The sequence below is a fragment of the Xyrauchen texanus genome, chromosome 45 (genome assembly GCF_025860055.1).
Source record: "Xyrauchen texanus isolate HMW12.3.18 chromosome 45, RBS_HiC_50CHRs, whole genome shotgun sequence".
Lineage (NCBI taxonomy): Eukaryota > Metazoa > Chordata > Actinopteri > Cypriniformes > Catostomidae > Xyrauchen > Xyrauchen texanus.
In genome coordinates this window covers 19,091,198-19,108,602 of record NC_068320.1, presented here as the reverse complement: position 1 = coordinate 19,108,602, position 17,405 = coordinate 19,091,198, and the positions used below count along the sequence as shown (strand labels likewise).

At 35.2% G+C, this 17,405-nt stretch overlaps 2 protein-coding genes and 2 long non-coding RNA genes across 8 annotated transcripts in view; 3 read left to right on the top strand and 1 right to left on the bottom strand.

Annotated features, from left to right (window-relative positions):
• Positions 1–17,405, bottom strand: part of LOC127637399 (EF-hand calcium-binding domain-containing protein 4B-like) — a 107,928-nt gene that overhangs the window by 24,745 nt on the left and 65,778 nt on the right. The window contains exons 1-6 of one of the 5 annotated variants that reach the window (XR_007969722.1): positions 9,831–9,992; positions 9,240–9,351; positions 8,235–8,420; positions 8,044–8,144; positions 7,746–7,836; positions 7,470–7,562 (exon numbers count right to left, since the gene is read on the bottom strand). The exons of 2 other annotated variants lie outside the window; for them this stretch is intronic. The gene's annotated coding sequence lies outside the window, so the exon portion shown is untranslated. Of the gene's footprint in view, positions 1–5,889; positions 7,563–7,745; positions 7,837–8,043; positions 8,145–8,234; positions 8,421–9,239; positions 9,352–9,830; positions 9,993–17,405 lie in introns of those variants that run through there. 2 more of the 5 variants (XR_007969721.1, XM_052118435.1) reach the window with 2 other exon arrangements.
• The window catches only part of LOC127637503 (uncharacterized), a 123,596-nt gene that overhangs the window by 44,536 nt on the left and 61,655 nt on the right, over positions 1–17,405 (top strand). The gene's annotated exons all lie outside the window — the stretch shown is intronic.
• LOC127637401 (uncharacterized) lies at positions 13,504–15,005 on the top strand. Its single transcript, XR_007969725.1, has 3 exons — positions 13,504–13,644; positions 14,319–14,457; positions 14,861–15,005. It is a non-coding gene; the product is annotated as an uncharacterized LOC127637401 (long non-coding RNA).
• On the top strand, positions 15,068–16,507 carry LOC127637400 (uncharacterized). Its single transcript, XR_007969724.1, has 3 exons — positions 15,068–15,821; positions 15,916–16,104; positions 16,213–16,507. It is a non-coding gene; the product is annotated as an uncharacterized LOC127637400 (long non-coding RNA).

Below are 17,405 nucleotides of genomic sequence, written 5' to 3'. Positions count from 1 at the left end.
AACGTGGGGCAGTTCTACACACTGCTTGTGCATCTAAAACCCTGATGTGTCTGTGTGTTATCATTTAAAAAAATAAGAGGTATCATAAAAATGTATTTAGTACCACCTTGAAAAAGCTGTTTGACAACAGATATTCACATACGGTATATTTCACGGGACAAAATGGTAACTGAATTTAAACAAATGATCCTGTTCAAAAGTTTACATTCCCTTAGTTCTAAAAGGATTAGTTCACCCAAAAATGAAAATGATGTCATTCTTTACTCATCCCTGTGTTGTTATAACTGTGTTGATTTTCTGTCTTTTTCTTAAAACAAAGGGAGAAATTGTGAAAAATAAAAATTATGCTCAGTGATGTCACACAATGGCAGTTTATGGTGACCACTTCTTCAAGTTTCAAAAGAACACAAAAGTATCATTCAGAAGTCGAACAATTTATTGTATGCGACTCGTGTCTTGTTCTGAAGGAATACGATAAGCTTTGGAGATTATCAAACCGAAATCTGATGTATTATAAAGTGAAACTCTTCACCGACCGTTGATCTCCTGTGCGCATTCATGAGACGGACTGCACGAGAGCTTTAGAGATACTGGCACCAGAGCAAACCCTTTAATATGGTGTGTTGCTTTCTCGATGATTAATGACTGTTTGTCCTGAGCCGTGAAGCTGCCAACTCTTCTTAAGAAAATTACTGTACATTCTTTGGTTTCCCAGCATCTTCTGCACATTTGAGTTCTTCCCAACAGTGGCTCACAGACATCCAGCTTTTCACATTTAGGACAATTGATGGACACATACACAGCTATTACAAAAGGTGCAAACATTCATTGATGCTCAATAAGGCAACATAAGAACCAAGGGGATGCAAACCTTTGAACAGGATGATTTATGTACATTACAGTACATTTTGTGTAATGTAGCTTCTGAAGGGCAGGACTTCATAAAATATATAATCTTTTATCTCTTATATTTGCATACATTCAGAAAGGGTGTGTAAATGTATAGGCCCTAGGAATAAAAAAGGGAGTGTGCAAACTTCTGTGATATGTATATATGTGAACTTTTATATTTTATTTTATATTTTGTTTTTCACTATTTAACCACATTTTAGCTTTTTTAATTGACAAATTCCATGTAGCCTATTATATCCATATAATTTCATATTGCATGTATAATTATGAGGAGAATTTAAAATTCAAAATACAATCCCCAATATCGCAACATTTAAAGGAATATTCTGGGTTCAATACAAGTAAAGCTCAATCAACAGCATTTGATTATCACAACTCATTCCTCCTTTTCTTTAAAAAAGGTTACCGTGAGGCACTTACAATGGAAGTGAATGAGGACAATTTCTGGAGGGTTTAAACAGAAATGTGAAGCTTATAATTTTATAAAAGCACTTGCATTAATTCTTCTTTTAAAACTTGTGTATTATTTGAGCTGTAAACTTTAAATTGTAATTTTTATAGTCGTTTTAGGTGTTGCTGACATTACATCATCATGGCAACGAAGTTGTAAAATTGTCTAACTTTATACAGAAAAGGTCAGTAAGTGATTTTATCACACTAAAATCATGTTTACATGGATATCTTTTATGTCTTGTGGCTATACTTTGAAACAGTCAGTATTTTAACTTCCAAAAATTGGCCCCATTCACTTCCATTGTAAGTGCCTCACTGTAACCTCGATTTTTGCATTTTGTTTTTAAAAAAAATTTGAAGAAAAGGAGGGACGAGTCAATGTATTTTTGTGGTAATCAATATTATGCCACAAATGCTGTCGATTGAATCTGAACCCGGAATATTTCTTTAAGGGCTTGTATGTAAAAAGTGTGTCTGAATGTGACACTTGTCTGATTTACCTCGTGGGGAAAATGAACATTCAGGAAACATCCCGCTTACATTTTCACATGGATCAGCTTGTTTCAGCTCGTTGTTGAAAACGCATTTTCGCATCATTTTGGGCATTTGCGCTGACTGACGGGACGATACAGAGTGTATGACGTCATTGCCGTGCTATCCAGACACATTTCAGATGATTTGCTGAAGACTATGAAAATATCATCAAATTAACGTGCGACAAAACAACATTTATTTTCTTCTCTGCAAACGACACCAGAGACAATAGCGAGAAGGACAATGAGGAGATTTAATTTAAGAAGGAAAAAATCAGTGACCCCACCAAAAACCGTGTAATTAATTAATCGGGACCCAATCTATAATTAAATTATAAACAAAACATTTCGCTGCCCAAAATAAATTTAATAATAAATGTATATTTCATTGTGGAAAAAAATGAAAGAACGTATTTTAAGCACCTCGTCAATGCTTTTAAAATAAAATTAAATAAAAAAAAAAAATATGCTGTTTAGGCCTGTCTGTTTTTCAGAGTTGCAGTCTGCTTTAGCAATAAAAATGTTTCCCGACTTAAAAAGTTCCAGTTAATTAATCAAGGACCAGTTTAAGTTTATAACATTGTGTGGACCACAAGAGATGCCTATATGTGTGGATACATTACGCCTAAAAATACTTCATAGCCCAATATTAATAATGTTTTTCTGTATTTTTATTTTGTATATGTTGTTTTAGTAAACTGTGAGAGACATGATGTGGGTGAATTGACTTAATGAAGTTCTTCTTCATGATGAATTCGCGATGCGAGCACCGTCTTGGCTCTTCTCTTCCGCGAACCGGTTCTTTCGGACGCTTCATTTCAATGAAATGGTTCCAAAAAAAAAAACGATTCACTAGTTAATTTACGTAATGACGTCAGTTGGGGATGTGCAATACCACTTATTTTCTTTTCAATCCAATACCAAGTACTTTTAGGCCAATATCCACGATATCGACACAGATACTTCTAATAAACTGAATTCTTTGGATCAAATTAGTAACTTAAATTGTATATATATATATATATATATTATTTAAAATTAAGGCTGCTTTGTTTACCCTTTAAAATGTAGTAAGTAGCCTATGAGCCACATATAAAACCACAAAATTAACTACAGATATTATAATATTTTTACTATTACTAAAACCAAGTTATTATATGGATACTAGAGTAATGCTGTAGTGAAACCATGATTAATTGGATCAAAACCTTGGTTACTGCCAAAAAAGAAGAAGAAGAAGAAGAAGAAGAAAAAACGATTACTACAGTCATGATTAATACAACATCACTACAACAAATCCATGGGTAATTTTCATAAGGGTATCATTTATTAACGAGGATTACAGATCATTATCAATGTTTTAAATACTCTGAATTTAAAAATTAAATTCAGAGTATTGTAAAAATTGTCTCACCTGTAAAAATTGTCTCACAAGCCCATAATAATAAATGTCACGTCTAGGTTTGTCATTACTTAGTGTGAATAAATCCAGATGCTGTTTTTCTGTCATTGCCTCAGGAAAGCACTGCTCCCCCTTTGAGCGCTATATGACTGAAAGTGTGAGTGCTGTCTGTGACTGCTGGTGTATTTTACCATTTCTGGCACGTCAAGATGAGCAGAAGAAAAAATAGTTCCGGTGCCTGTGCAACTATTCGCTCATATAATTGTTTTTTTTTTTCCACTTCGAAGCTCATGAAATGCATTAATATTCATGTTATCTAAATAATAAGATCACTATTTAAAAAAATAATAATTTTAGAATCTGTATTTTTATGTAAGGATCGATATTCTTGATACCATATCAGTATAGGAAGTATCGATACATTAGTATCAGTCCGCCTTATTATAAAATAAGTGTGTTTATTATCATCAGTGTTTCATTCAGTGATCTTACAATACATCCTACATTAAAGTTTTGCACCTAAAGCACCCAATTCTAACACTGATGTACAAACGTGGTTGTCATGCACATGTCTAAAGCATAAAAAGGGATTAAACTAGTCTGAATCAACTCACCCTTTTTTACACAAACATGATGCAGCTCATCACAACTTCAGATATAATCTGCATGCACAATACTCAGTAGTAAAATTTGTTTACATCTCTCGACTGAAACGTTTCACCCCCTCATTCAAGTCCTCGGTTCACGCATGCTCATCAGCTGCTCACAGTGTTGCCAACTATTTTCAATGGAAAGTAGCTAAAGCCTGCTCGAAAAGTAGCTAAATGTCGCCAGATGACGTCATGCGTCATTAGCATATTAATGACGTCATCGCGTCGTATTTGCATTCTGCCTAATTTGTCGGTACTGTAGCCTACTTCAGTTTATAATAACGGTTGTCTCCCCTAAACCGTGCTCATACTGTTTTTATATAAGTATATAGCCGAATGTCCAGTAAAACGGTTCTCAATTACATATTTTCTGTTAGACAACGGAACGGAACTTAGCTAACGTTACATGTTTATGAGTTTGAAGAAGGTTTATTGTTGTGTTTGGATAAGTAAAATGTATAGAGTCTGTAAATATACGATCTGAAGTCGGAGAGTTCAGAAACCGAACCGGAATGAACTAAAACTCTGATTAGTAGTGAATATAAGCGCATGCCAAGAAAAAACAGTCAAATTAAGTGTTTTGAATTAAAACAAAGGAGAAGGCAGCTGCTATGTGATCACTGATTGGTTCCTGCTAACACAGCGTGCACATGCGCAGCTCATTCATGTCTATGTCCGCTGGCGTTCAGTCAACGGAATGTGCTGCTCCCCTCAGCCGCTCACTGAACAGAGCAGACGCAGCGGGGAAGTAAGACCTCACGCTTGCAGTACTGGCGATATTTGGAATTTGGAAAGTTGCTAAGGTTTGTCCAAAAAGTCGCTAGTCGCTTTTTTGAAAAAATGTCGCTAAAGGGGTCTGAAAAGTCGCTAAAAATAGCGACAAAGTCGCTAAGTTGGCAACAATGTCACTGACAGCAGTTCTCAGTATTATGTCCGAAAGAGGCGATTCTCAGTTCAGTGTACTGTTGACACGAGAACTGTTACGTCCAGACAATAGTGATTTGTGAACTAGTTGGAGTGGTTAATTGCAAAGAAGAGTTGGCAAAAGCAGATATCACCAGTCATTTTGATTCTGAGTGTCAGGCACATCTGAGAGACAGGTTAAGATAGAGTAAGGAGTGGATCAGTGTTGACTCGAGACGTGAACAGTTAAGATTCAGTCCGATTTGGTGAACTAGTTCAACTCGTTCACTAAAAAGAACCGGTTCAAAAGAATTGATTTGTTCATGAACTGGACCTCACTACTTAAAGTTTCTAGTACTACATACCTGTCTTTGTGTTTGTCGTGTCAGCCACCTCGGTAATCATTGTTATACAGCAATCTACATTCAAGCGTATTGATTGACTGAGTGTGCCGCTGTGCAGGTGTGTTTGCTCAACACGGTGAAACAAACTCTTGCAACGTTTACGACATCAGAGGGTGCCACAACTGCTTGCAGACAGAATGCCCATTTATTTCTGGTTCATAATTTTTTTTTATGTATTTTGTTCACAAATCAAAAGCCATGGACTCGGCTGGACTCCCGAGTCTCGAGTCCGAGTCGAGTCCGAGTCTGTGACAAGTCCAAGTCCATTAAAATTGGACTCATGATTCGGACTTGAGAACCCCAACTCTACTGTGTACATATATGTTAACATGTACATTATGAGAACTGTGTAATCAAACAGTCCCTTAAAGGAAAAGGGATCCATGAAATTAGTGTTTTACAAATGAGCGTGAATTTTTATTTTCCATGTGATTTGTTCTCACGTGTGTTTCAGAGGGAGTTCAGGAGGAGTATGATGATGTGAAGAGTGTCAAGATGTGAGAAACCTGATTGGTAGGTGATCGTAACAATTTTGTGCCCATTTTTTTTCTAATATCTTTAATTTTTACATACATTTAATTAGCATTTGTATTGTCATTTTTCTATTTTTATTTTCTTAAATCAGACTATGATGATGTGGGGGAGGAGTCGAAGAAATGAGGAACAGTAAGACTCAATGGCCACACCCACTGCCTCTGACATCATATTACAGTTTCTGGATCTGAGAAGAGTTTATGAGAACATACAGTGTTACTGAAGATTCAGTGTCTTCATGTTTTTGTTATTTCAAATATATTTGTACTCCAGATTGCATGTATTTTTATTTAGTTTATTATTTAATTGATTTCAAAAAGTGATCTTATATCACTTTGAATTTTATATTCAGATTTTTTAATGTTCTTTCATACCTTTTTTAAATGAAATTAAATGCATAGCAGAAATTTTTGACTGATTTCTTTTTATTATTATTATTTGACCGTGTATTAATAATAATAATGCTATTTACTTAATTTGCTCGATTAATAAATAAGCAAGACATATAATTTACTGGACATGTAATTAACTTGATAGCTAAAAAACAGTTGCTCAAAGGAACAGCAAAGTTTGACAGTTTCACTGTTTCAATGAAATTAACAAATATAGGAGAAATTATTTTAAACAGGATTCAGCAAAATTCAGAATATAATAATTTCTTTCAACTGATGAATTGAATTGTAATTTGATTTGTCCTCATCCCATTGGAAGTAAAATTTTGAACTGAATTGAAATGAATAAATTGTATGTAGATATGTAGAACATATTTTCTTCAACACTGTCAAAACAATTAACACACACACACACACACACACACACACACACACACACACACACACACATATATATATATATATATATATATATATATATATACATATAACTAATTAAAATTTGGCCATACGGCACCACACAATGTCCAATACTTTGTGATTAAGATAGATCAATAAACAAACATTTGGTATACATTATAGAAATTAAAGTTTATGTAATTTAATAAACTTAAATTAGCTTATTAAATATAATTAAATTAAGATGTAGAAACAGTTGAATTTGAGTCGTCATTTACTCTCATGTTCATGTCAAGTTCTTTTGACTGTAGTAATCTCTCTCTGTTTTTTTCCTCTTTTGAAAAGTTGTGGAAATGCAATAGTGGATTCTTTTCTCAACTGTTGGAGCAAATAGCTGTGGTCTCCCATTCACTGCTGAAGAAGTTTATACTGCAATAGTTTACTTCTGCATTCCTGAAAGTGTCCATTAGGATGTGAGAGATGTTCAAGTCATGTGTCCTCTTAAGTATCATTGCAGTAATGTTGATAGTTTCACAGGAGGTTTTCTTGACCCTGCTCTAAAATCATCCCTTCTGTGAATGTTCTAGCTCAAGCCAAATTGTAAAACTCCTGGATTGACTTAACGGCTTGTAGCCTAAGCTTTTGCTTGATGACCTAGAATGTTGTGCTCCATTCATGGAAATGTACACAGGAAAAAAAATAAAGGGCTACAGTGGCAAGATGTGAGTTCTCTTAGCAGTCACACAAAATACAAATTTTCATTCATACTTTATAATTTAGTAATTACAGCTCAGTTTTAAGTCTGGTGCTGGTCTGATCATTTTCTAGATTCCAGAAGCAATTTTAAGATTTTTTTATGATTAAAAAAATTTTTCTGCAGCACTCACCCTCTGTTTCTGAAAAAGCTGCTCCAAATCCTGTTCTTTACTGTGGAGCTTCTCCTGAAGTTCTTGACGGCGCAGCTGTAGATTTTCAGAGTCCTGGAGGAGAGAGAATTATAGCCCAATTGTAATCTAAACAACTCAACATTTCTGTACATCCCAAAACATGAATGATGATACCCAAACATGATGAATTGGTAAAGTTTTTCAGGAATTTTATAGTCTCTGAACAAATAAAAACAAATGCACAGTACATGCAACAGTTCAAAGGAATGTGTTTACCTTCAGAAGTGCTCTATCTTTTTCATTAATGATCTGTTGCTCCATTTCCTCATATAATCTGAGAATTTCATTGTCATCTTTGGCTGCTTTCCTGTTCATTGAGACAATGGCATCATGTACATTCTTTCAATGTAAAGATACATTTAATGCATTCATTTTGCATTAATAAATAATATGTAGAATAATAAACAATTTTTACAATAAACATATTGTCGCTGTCTCAGACTGAGAAACCTTTAATAAAGTACTGATATAGTACATTTATAACACAAATATGCCTTGTTATGTAATAAAATACCACAAATTCTCAATTCTCAATTCCAAAACTCCTCAAAGTTGGACAAGAGGTGAGGTTCATCTTTCCTGAGCTGAGTCCAAAGACTGCGGACCTCACTCGGGCTGAATCAAAGAGAGAAAAAGTGTGTTATGGTTTGTGGCAATACAAAGCTTATTTTTATCGTAAATGCAAGCACTTTAGTCAATACTGACTCTTCAAAGACAATGCTAGAGCCCAAACTCTCCATCAACATGCTGAAATGTCTCTCTCCTCCTCGTCCTCATTTCCTGATAGCTGTACGTCACATTGGTTTTGTTGCAGAGCTTCTGTAATCTTAAGAGAGGCTGCAGGCATTAGATCCTCTGTCTTGGAGATCCTCCGTCCATGAAGAAAGTTACCTGGGGAACAGTTACAGATACAACAAATCTATGATATTACATAAGCTGCATTACTGTAATACATGCAAATAAGATTCAGATATTTATTATGCAATTGCACCATGTCAGGGACAAAACTTTCATGTTTAAAGGAATGTTCCTGGTTCAGTACAAGTTAAGCTCAATCGACAGTGTTTGTGGCATAATGTTGATTACCACAACAAATGATTTTGACCCGTCCCTTCTTTTCTATAAAAAAAAACTAAAACAAAGGTTGAGGTTACATTGATACACTTACAATGGAAGTGAACGGGGCCAATTTTTGGAGGGTTTATAGACAGAAATGTGAATCTTATAATTTTATAAAAGCACTTACATTAATTCTTCTTTTAAAACTTGTGTATTATTTTAGCTTTTATAGTCGTTTTAGGATTGTTGACATTACATGGTCAAGGGAAGGAAGTTGTCAAATTGGCTATTTTACACAGAAAAGGTCAGTAAGTGATTTTATCACACTAAAATCATGTTTACATGGATATCTTTTATGTCTTGTGTATATACTGTTGAAACAGTGAGTATTTTAACATTTACAGATTTGCCCCATTCACTTCCATTGTAAGTGCCTCACTGGAACCCAGATATTTGCTTTTTTAAAGAAAAGGTGGGATGAGTATTTTTTGTGGTAATCAAAATTATGCCACAAATGCTGTTGATTGAGCTTGTATTGAACCTGTAATATTCCTTTAAGTTCTTTAATAAAGTAAATAATTTACAAATAATTTTGCTTTCATGCATGATTTGGTTTGAAGTGTTCGTCTTGTCCCAAGAATATAAACTCACTAAATCCTGAGGAAAACTCTCCCAGGGTGAGGTAGCCATTTCGGTCAAGGTCTAGGGAATCAAAGACCTTTTCCAGTTCTTCAGCAGAGAGCGGCAAGTTTTTGTGTAGCCTCTAGAGAAAACAATGGCACATATTTTGTATGAATAGATAATGGCTAAAAAGACAACAGAAAGACAATACAGAGACTGTAACTTTGAATAGACATTTAAGATAAATCTTGGTATGATATAATTATGATTAATATTTACATATGAACACTATATTGCTATTGTAACAATATTACTGTAATACCAATTACAGTTGCCTTTATTACCCAAATAGAAAATATCCAGTTATTACATTCAAGCTTATAAATGCATCATTTATTTTTAGAAATTGAACAATACCCTACATCAACCATTCCTATTAACCTCCGTTTTAAATGACTCTATGAAAACAATACATCGCATCGAATTCAGCACACTGTAATGAGAAAAACAAGACAATAAGAAGACCTCTTTAACATCCACAACAAACTTCCATAAAGAGCTTGTGTGTTTAAAGATGTGCTCGAAGAGGATAAGGAGAGCTCTGTGAACAAACATTTATACCCTCAAATCAGTGCGTGTAATGAATCCCTTTCCCTCACTGTCACAGTTCTGGAAAAACTCTTCTCCCTTGTCCACTATAGCAATGTTCCCCCACCCTGATTCCTTCTTCTCCAGACTTTTCTGTGGCTGTGGCAGCCGCTGGCTCTTATCCTTGTCTGAGCCACTGCTGATGACCTGAGTGGCTCTAACGTGTTCAAACTCTGACATGGTTCCAACTCTGTCCACTAAAGCGTACCTTGACCAAGGGGTCAGGATGCAATGTAGACAAGAGGTGTGACAGCACAAATGGGACAGAATCCAAAGCTAGATCCAGTACTAATAATTATCCTGATTATTTCAGGATTCATAATTCATTGTTGTCTTGAACTGAATCCTTGCTGTGGGTCCTAGATGGAAGAAACAGAAAATGTATAATATGATAACAATCCTCCTAAATCTTTTGGGATATTAAGTCCTTGAGTGGTGAAATGCAGAATTAAGCTGCAATAGTATCTTACTTGTGTGTATGTACAGCAGAACAGATTTATTTATTCAGTACAACAATACAGTCAAACAATTACTGTTTAAATCAAGGGTTTACATATTAATAGGTGTTGCATTGCATTGTATTTGTGTTATCTATGTTATTAATTTAATGCAATGTGTAATTTTACACAGATTATTTGTCTACATGTACAGCAATAAAATACAAAAATGGCAAAATATGCAAAGGACTCAAATGTTATGAAAAGTAATGAAAGACTATGTGAAAAAAGAAAACCCTTAAAGATATTCTGACATCATTGTGAAATTTCTGATATTTAGTTACATTTTATAAGACATTTCAAAATGATCTATTACTGCAAGTAAACTGACAGGCAACACAAAATGATTATAATGATGAGTGACCTGTCACCTTGCACTGATGTCCCACCACCACCACTCAAAGTCAAGGGGGAACAGGAAGAGGTTTCTATGGTGACATTTCCTGTTTTATCAGAAGTTGCTGTAAGGTTTGAGGTGGTTTCCAGCATTTTATTTTATTATTATTTTTTTTACAATTAACTAATTAAAAAAATATTATTTTCGATTGAACTTTTACACAGCTGACACATATTTAGATTGTATGGCTCATACAAAGGGGGTGAAAGCTTTGTGTAATTTAAGTAATTTAAATCTAATTTACGTTCAATACATTAACAGTATGAAACTTGAATTAATGAAGCTTCGACTCAAAATTACAAATGAACAAATAACATTTTATTGTAGCTCCTACAGAGAGAGAGAGAGAATAGAAAATAATTTTACAGCTCTTACCTGACAGCAACAAGTATTTACACTTCCTTCGACACTCTTCTTACGTAAAGAAAGATTAGTTAGAATTATTTTATTTTAATTGAGTAAAGCACTGAAGACTTGTAATGGTGCGAGAACTCGAGTGACGAGTTTAAATGACGAGGGTTCGCGAGCATGAGTGTGAGGTCACTGAGGGGGCGGAGCTTCAAATGTTAAGCTCGCTGTGATGCAGATGCTGCACCATAGAAATCTATACGTAGATACCTAATTAGCAGCTGTTTCTATGGACCGCGATACATCGAATATATTAAGGCGAAGGCGAACATACTGAAAATGAGCACCAATTCATTTAATTCATTATAAACTATTTCCACACAAAATTAGTTTATGCATTTAAAACTTACAACCATTAACTTAAATTCAAACAGCTCCCCTTGTTGACCGTTTCAAGATGTGCCGCGGTTGACGCATCCGAACCAGCTGAATGAGGCATCTACGTGTGTATATCTATGTTCTGCACACTCTAGATATCAAGCAGTATTTCAAAGACAGTATTTCTAGTATCTGAATATTTTGTGTGACACTGAAAAACACATTAACTAGTTGGAACTGAACTTTGTAGCCTGATTTTTTATATGTTGGGAAAACGCGGCAATACACCCAGTGGGGTATAAAAATACGATTTTCTGACATTTTCTGTTGACAGATGCCGCCAATTGAATGGCCATGCTTTTGTCCACTGTAACTTGAACATAATTTTAAAGCTATTGAAAAGCTATTAACAGTCCACAAGGAATGACCGTGTCAAGACAAACATTTTATTTATTTATTTATTATTATTATTATTATTATTATTGTTATATTTTAATGTGAGAAATCTCAGTCTAATTGCTACAGTGCTGTGTATCATTATGTCACACTGTGTATTAGAATATATTAGAGCACCAGACAGACAAAGAACATAAATAATGTAAAGTGAAATTAGATTGACGAGAGAAATCAGAAATAAAGCTTTTAATGTAAGTGACAAGTGAGATGCTCCCTCATGTGGTAACTCAAGGACAAGACACTTGACTGCTCGTGCCAATGATGACATCTCTGCCTATTGCAAAAACCTTGAGCACAGAATGCGGAAGTTGGCCCCACATTTAATGCAACATTTCCAGCACAATGTTGACAACTGCATTTTCAAGTATTCAGTGGGCCAGAACCATGCGTCGGAACAGTGTTTCCCAACCTTTTTCCTGCAACGGCACACTTTTTACGACTAAAAAGTGATATGGCACATCACTATCACACATAGGCAAACCATCGTCAATATTTTCCCTTTTCAAGAACTTGTCCATTATTTCTGTCCGTCTAAGTAGCGTGTTTACTTGTAATGTTTGAAATTCGGCTATGCAAAAAAAAAAAAAAAAAAAAAATCACAGGTAGGTTACTCTGTGTGAGGTCACAGGTGGCAAAAGCGCTAAATGAGTAATGACAAAACAACACATTTTCTTTTCTAATTTGTAGATTTGTTCTTGCAATGCCACAACAAATTACAGGGACGCAAACTCACAAGGGGCGAAAAAGTTACGACAATCACTGGTCCACAAATGTTTTTTTAAAGAAAAAGCTAAAAGCACCAATTCCAGCTATTTTAGTGATTCACGTTTACAATTGAACATAATTAAATGCAAAATAAAGAGTATTTTGGAGAGGCTTGCTTCTATTTCACATATTAAAAAAATACATTTAATTGATTGGTTCAGTGACTCCTTCTGGAAAAGTCACTAGGTGGCGACACATGAGAGTCTTTTGTGCTATGAGTAAGTCACTGAATTATTGTGTCGTGCATGACCGAAATCTAACAAGAGACTTTATAGTGTTTAAGCATTACAAGAACAAAAAATATCTATAAACTTCTTTCAGTCTGAGCATTATTTTTCATCCAAAAAGACAATAATAATTTAAGAATAGTGAGTTTCAATAATGTCCTTCTCCTTTATTAATGTTGCATGGCTACAAATCTACTGACTTCAGTATGAGAATTATAAACACAAAGCAGATCTACAGTATCATTTTAAATTAGTTCAATAACTGTGGTCTCTGATACTCCTAAATGATGAGGTAGGCCTAATATTTAATTAATTCAATGTCTTCACAAATTTGGAGTTTTTAAATATTTCTTGTTGCTTAGTACTCTCAAATACATTATGGTGAAGCAAAAGCGTGTGAAAAACACTGGTGTAAAGTCACTTCATAGACTTGAATGTATTCTGCAGCGCTGACACGAGTCCTGTGAACGACCCTTAACAGTATAAATATCACTCACTTTTGCACATTAATCATTGCTCTGCACAATCACAAAAGTGACCGATTATGGCTTCAAAACTTCTAATTTCTCCAAAAGTAAGGATGGCTGGCGCGAAACAGACGTTCCGAAGCTTTGCGAGATCCCGAAGCAAAGATGATTCGAAACACTGATCCGAAGCGTGATTCAAAACACCCACGTCACGTGACAACGGCTAAATGAAGCGTCTAAGTGTTTCATCAGGTGGAGTGCTCCGCCGAATCAGGGTTTCATTGATTGGTCGGTTCGGGAACAAATCACACAATCACACAGTATAAAAGTTTTGTCAACGCATTTTCATATCGTGGGTTTTTGTGAGAGGAGTTTGGTTTTGAGATAGTGGATTTTTGGTGATATAGTGACATTTATAGTGCGATTTGTTTAGTTATATTTAGGATTTAATTTACATTTACACATTGACTTAGAGACACACAGAGTACATATAGTGACACATGAATAGATGCATTGATAGAAATATATATATATATATATATATATATATATATATATATATATATATATATATATATATATATATATATAGATAGATATATATATATATATATATATATATATAGATAGATATATATATATATATATATATATATATATATATATATATATATATATATATATATATATATATATATATATATATATATATATAGATTAATAGATAGATACATATATTACAGATACATATAGATTATTAGATAGATAGGCTACATATAAAATAGATAGATAGATAGATAGATAGATAGATAGATAGATAGATAGAAATGGAGGCTCCACAGAAGAGATGCCGTACATCTGTGGTGTGGGAGCATTTCCATTTGGAAACCCCAAATAAAGTGAGATGTGTGTATTGTGATCGGCAGCTCGCCTACTGCAACAATACATCATCCATGATGCGCCATTTGAGGAGCATTCATCCTGCCATTCTGCAGGGTGCAGAGGATGGTAGTGTTCCCCCTGTACCAAGGCCTGCTACTGACACTGCTGGGCCATCTAAGCAAGGTATGCATTGTTTGAAATATAGGCTAATTATAAGTGAAATATAATAACTAAGTGTTGGGCCATTGTTTAGAAAGGCCATGGACTAAGACATGCCTAACATCCCAATCACAACTGCCAATCACTTTAAAAACAAATGTTGTCAATATAATATTATACTTTGTGAATATACATTTTATATGTCTACATATGAGTACCCAATCTACAGCCAAGACATCATTTTGTTTTTTGTAATTGTTGTATTTCTATAATGCACTTTATCTTTCTCTGCACACTGAGCATAAATATTCATAACATAACTTTGTTTAGGAAGGTTTCCAAATGAACCAGTAGACTACTTTCACGGTAGGCTACTATTTTTCCAATATATTTGTCTGAAAGTATGTTTTATCTTCTCTTTTAAAAGGCAGACAGAGGGAATTGGATGAGGCTCTTCTGAACATGGTGGTGAAGGATCTGCAGCCCTTCACCATCGTGGAGGATGAGGGTTTCAGGGCCTTTGTGAACAAGCTTGATCCAAGCTATGTCCTCCCATCCCGGAAGGTGCTTAAAACAATGGTCAGTGAAAGGTACAACACAACCAAGGAGAAGACAATGGAGGACCTACAAAGGCGGAATTTGTTAGCCTTACGGCTGACATGTGGTCTTCCATTAATATGGATGGATATCTTGGTGTAACATGCCATTACATAACACCAGAGGCAACAATGGCAACTGTTTTACTGGGTGTAAGGAGGTTTTACCAAACCCACACAGCCCAGCATCTCATGGAGGCTAAAGCCTTGCTAATGGCTGAGTGGGGAATAACCTCCAAAGTTCACTGCATGGTGACTGACAATGCATCCAACATGATCCTAAGTGCCCAGCTACTCAACCTTCGCCATGTCCCATGTTTTGCTCATAATTTGAATTTGATAGTGAAAAAGGCCCTGGATCAAACCCCAGTCATCAATGAAATTCGCCAGAAAGCCAGAAAGATAGTGGGGTTGTTCAGATCCAGCTGCAAAGCAAAGGACAAGCTTGTGGAGATGCAGAGCTTGATGGGCAGACCAAGTCTGAAAATGATACAGGAGGTTGAAACGAGATGGAACAGCACATTCGACATGCTACAACGCTTGTATGAGCAACGTGAGCCAGTGGCTGCTGCACTTGCCAATTTAAACAGTGATACTGCTCCCCTGACAAGTCTTGAGTATGACATTATTCAACAGTCATTGACACTTCTTCAACCATTCAAACTAGCAACAACAGAGATGTCAGAGGAACAGAGAGTGTCTGCTTCAAAGCTCATACCATTGTACAGGATGTTGCAGCACAAGCTTGCACAGAAAAAGGAAATGCAACGCAGGAATCAACTGTACAATTAGGTAGGACACTATGACCATACGTGTAATTGGCCATAACTCTCATATTGTTGTCATTATTTTAATTAATATGGTTTTCTCTTGTGTTGGCTCATAGGCTCACATCTACAAGAAGGTCTGCACTCCAGATGTGGAGGGTACGAGACTTTTAGAGCCTTGGCACTGGCTACACTGCTGGACCCAAGGTTTAAAAATGTGGCTTTTGGAAATCCTGCCAAAGCCCTGGATGCTGAAAAGCACATCACACTGGAGTGTGCTTCACTGATGCGTTCAAACACAACTCCTGGTGAGTTTCAGTCTATGTTATCTTATGTAATGTGATTCATGAAATTTATACTTCATATGTGTTGTCAGTTTATGATTTGTTACTAATTGCCGTTTTCTTTTAATTCAGAACCACAAATGTCAACATCAGGCCCATCATCAACACCAGTTGAAACACAAGACAGTTTATGGGAACATTTTGACAATCGTATCCGTGAGACCCAGATGATACACAATCCTACAGCTGATGCCACAGTGGAAGTGAAAAAATACCTCAGCGATGCGTTTTTGCCCAGAACTCATGATCCTCTAACTTACTGGAAAGAGAGAGCAGTAATCTTTCCTCATTTGTATGTCCTAGCTAAAAAATATCTTTGTATGCCAGCAACAAGTGTCCCTTGTGAGAGAATTTTTTCAAAGGCTGGAGAAATTATCTGTAAAAAAGAAGTAGGCTGAGTCCTTCAACAGCAGAGAAATTAATATTTTTGAATAAAAATCTATAAGAAAGGGAGACATTGTGGCTTGATTTATTTTTATTAATATTCATTTTTCATGACCAAAATCACATTATGCAATGTGAAGAGACTACAGGTTACAAGCTTCATATATTACAAAAATACAATAAAAAAAAAAAAAACCAACACATTTTTTTATTAGCTCTTTGTAAAGGTTGTTTCAGATCAACACCTGCAAGTGACCACTAGGTGTCACCGTGGAGACGGGTTTCGGATTGATTCGAAGCCTCGAAACAAAATGGCACATTTGCTTCGACTGTTTCATTGCTTCACGAAGCCTCGATCTGCCCATCTCTATCCAAAAGGTGAGGAGTTTGGATCCCTGAAATAATTTTTTCCCATGCATTTATTTATTTTGTGGAATTTTCCACAGGACACCTGACAATCTTTCATGGGACAATAGTTGGGAAACAAAGCATTAGAAGCCTCTGACAGACAGTTTACACACCTGTAAAGGTTTATGGCAAAACAAATTTAACGGATGTGCATATTGTGAATATTTGAAGCACACTTGAATTTTATATAATATTTATTGCACAATAATATTTTGTATTTTAAGTATCTACTATATATACATACACATATCTTTTCCTTATAATAATTGTATTGCCCATTGTACTGCACATTGGAAAATAAAAAGCTTTGACTTTGGGTAAAAGATACTTGCACTCACATTTCTTTTTCAAAAAGGATCACACAACAGTATGATGGAAAATACAAAACTTTATTTTGCAATCTCAGACCATAGTCATAAAACTGAGACCAAGGCCAAGTACTGGAAACAAAAAAGTTTGTCAGTGTACTATAT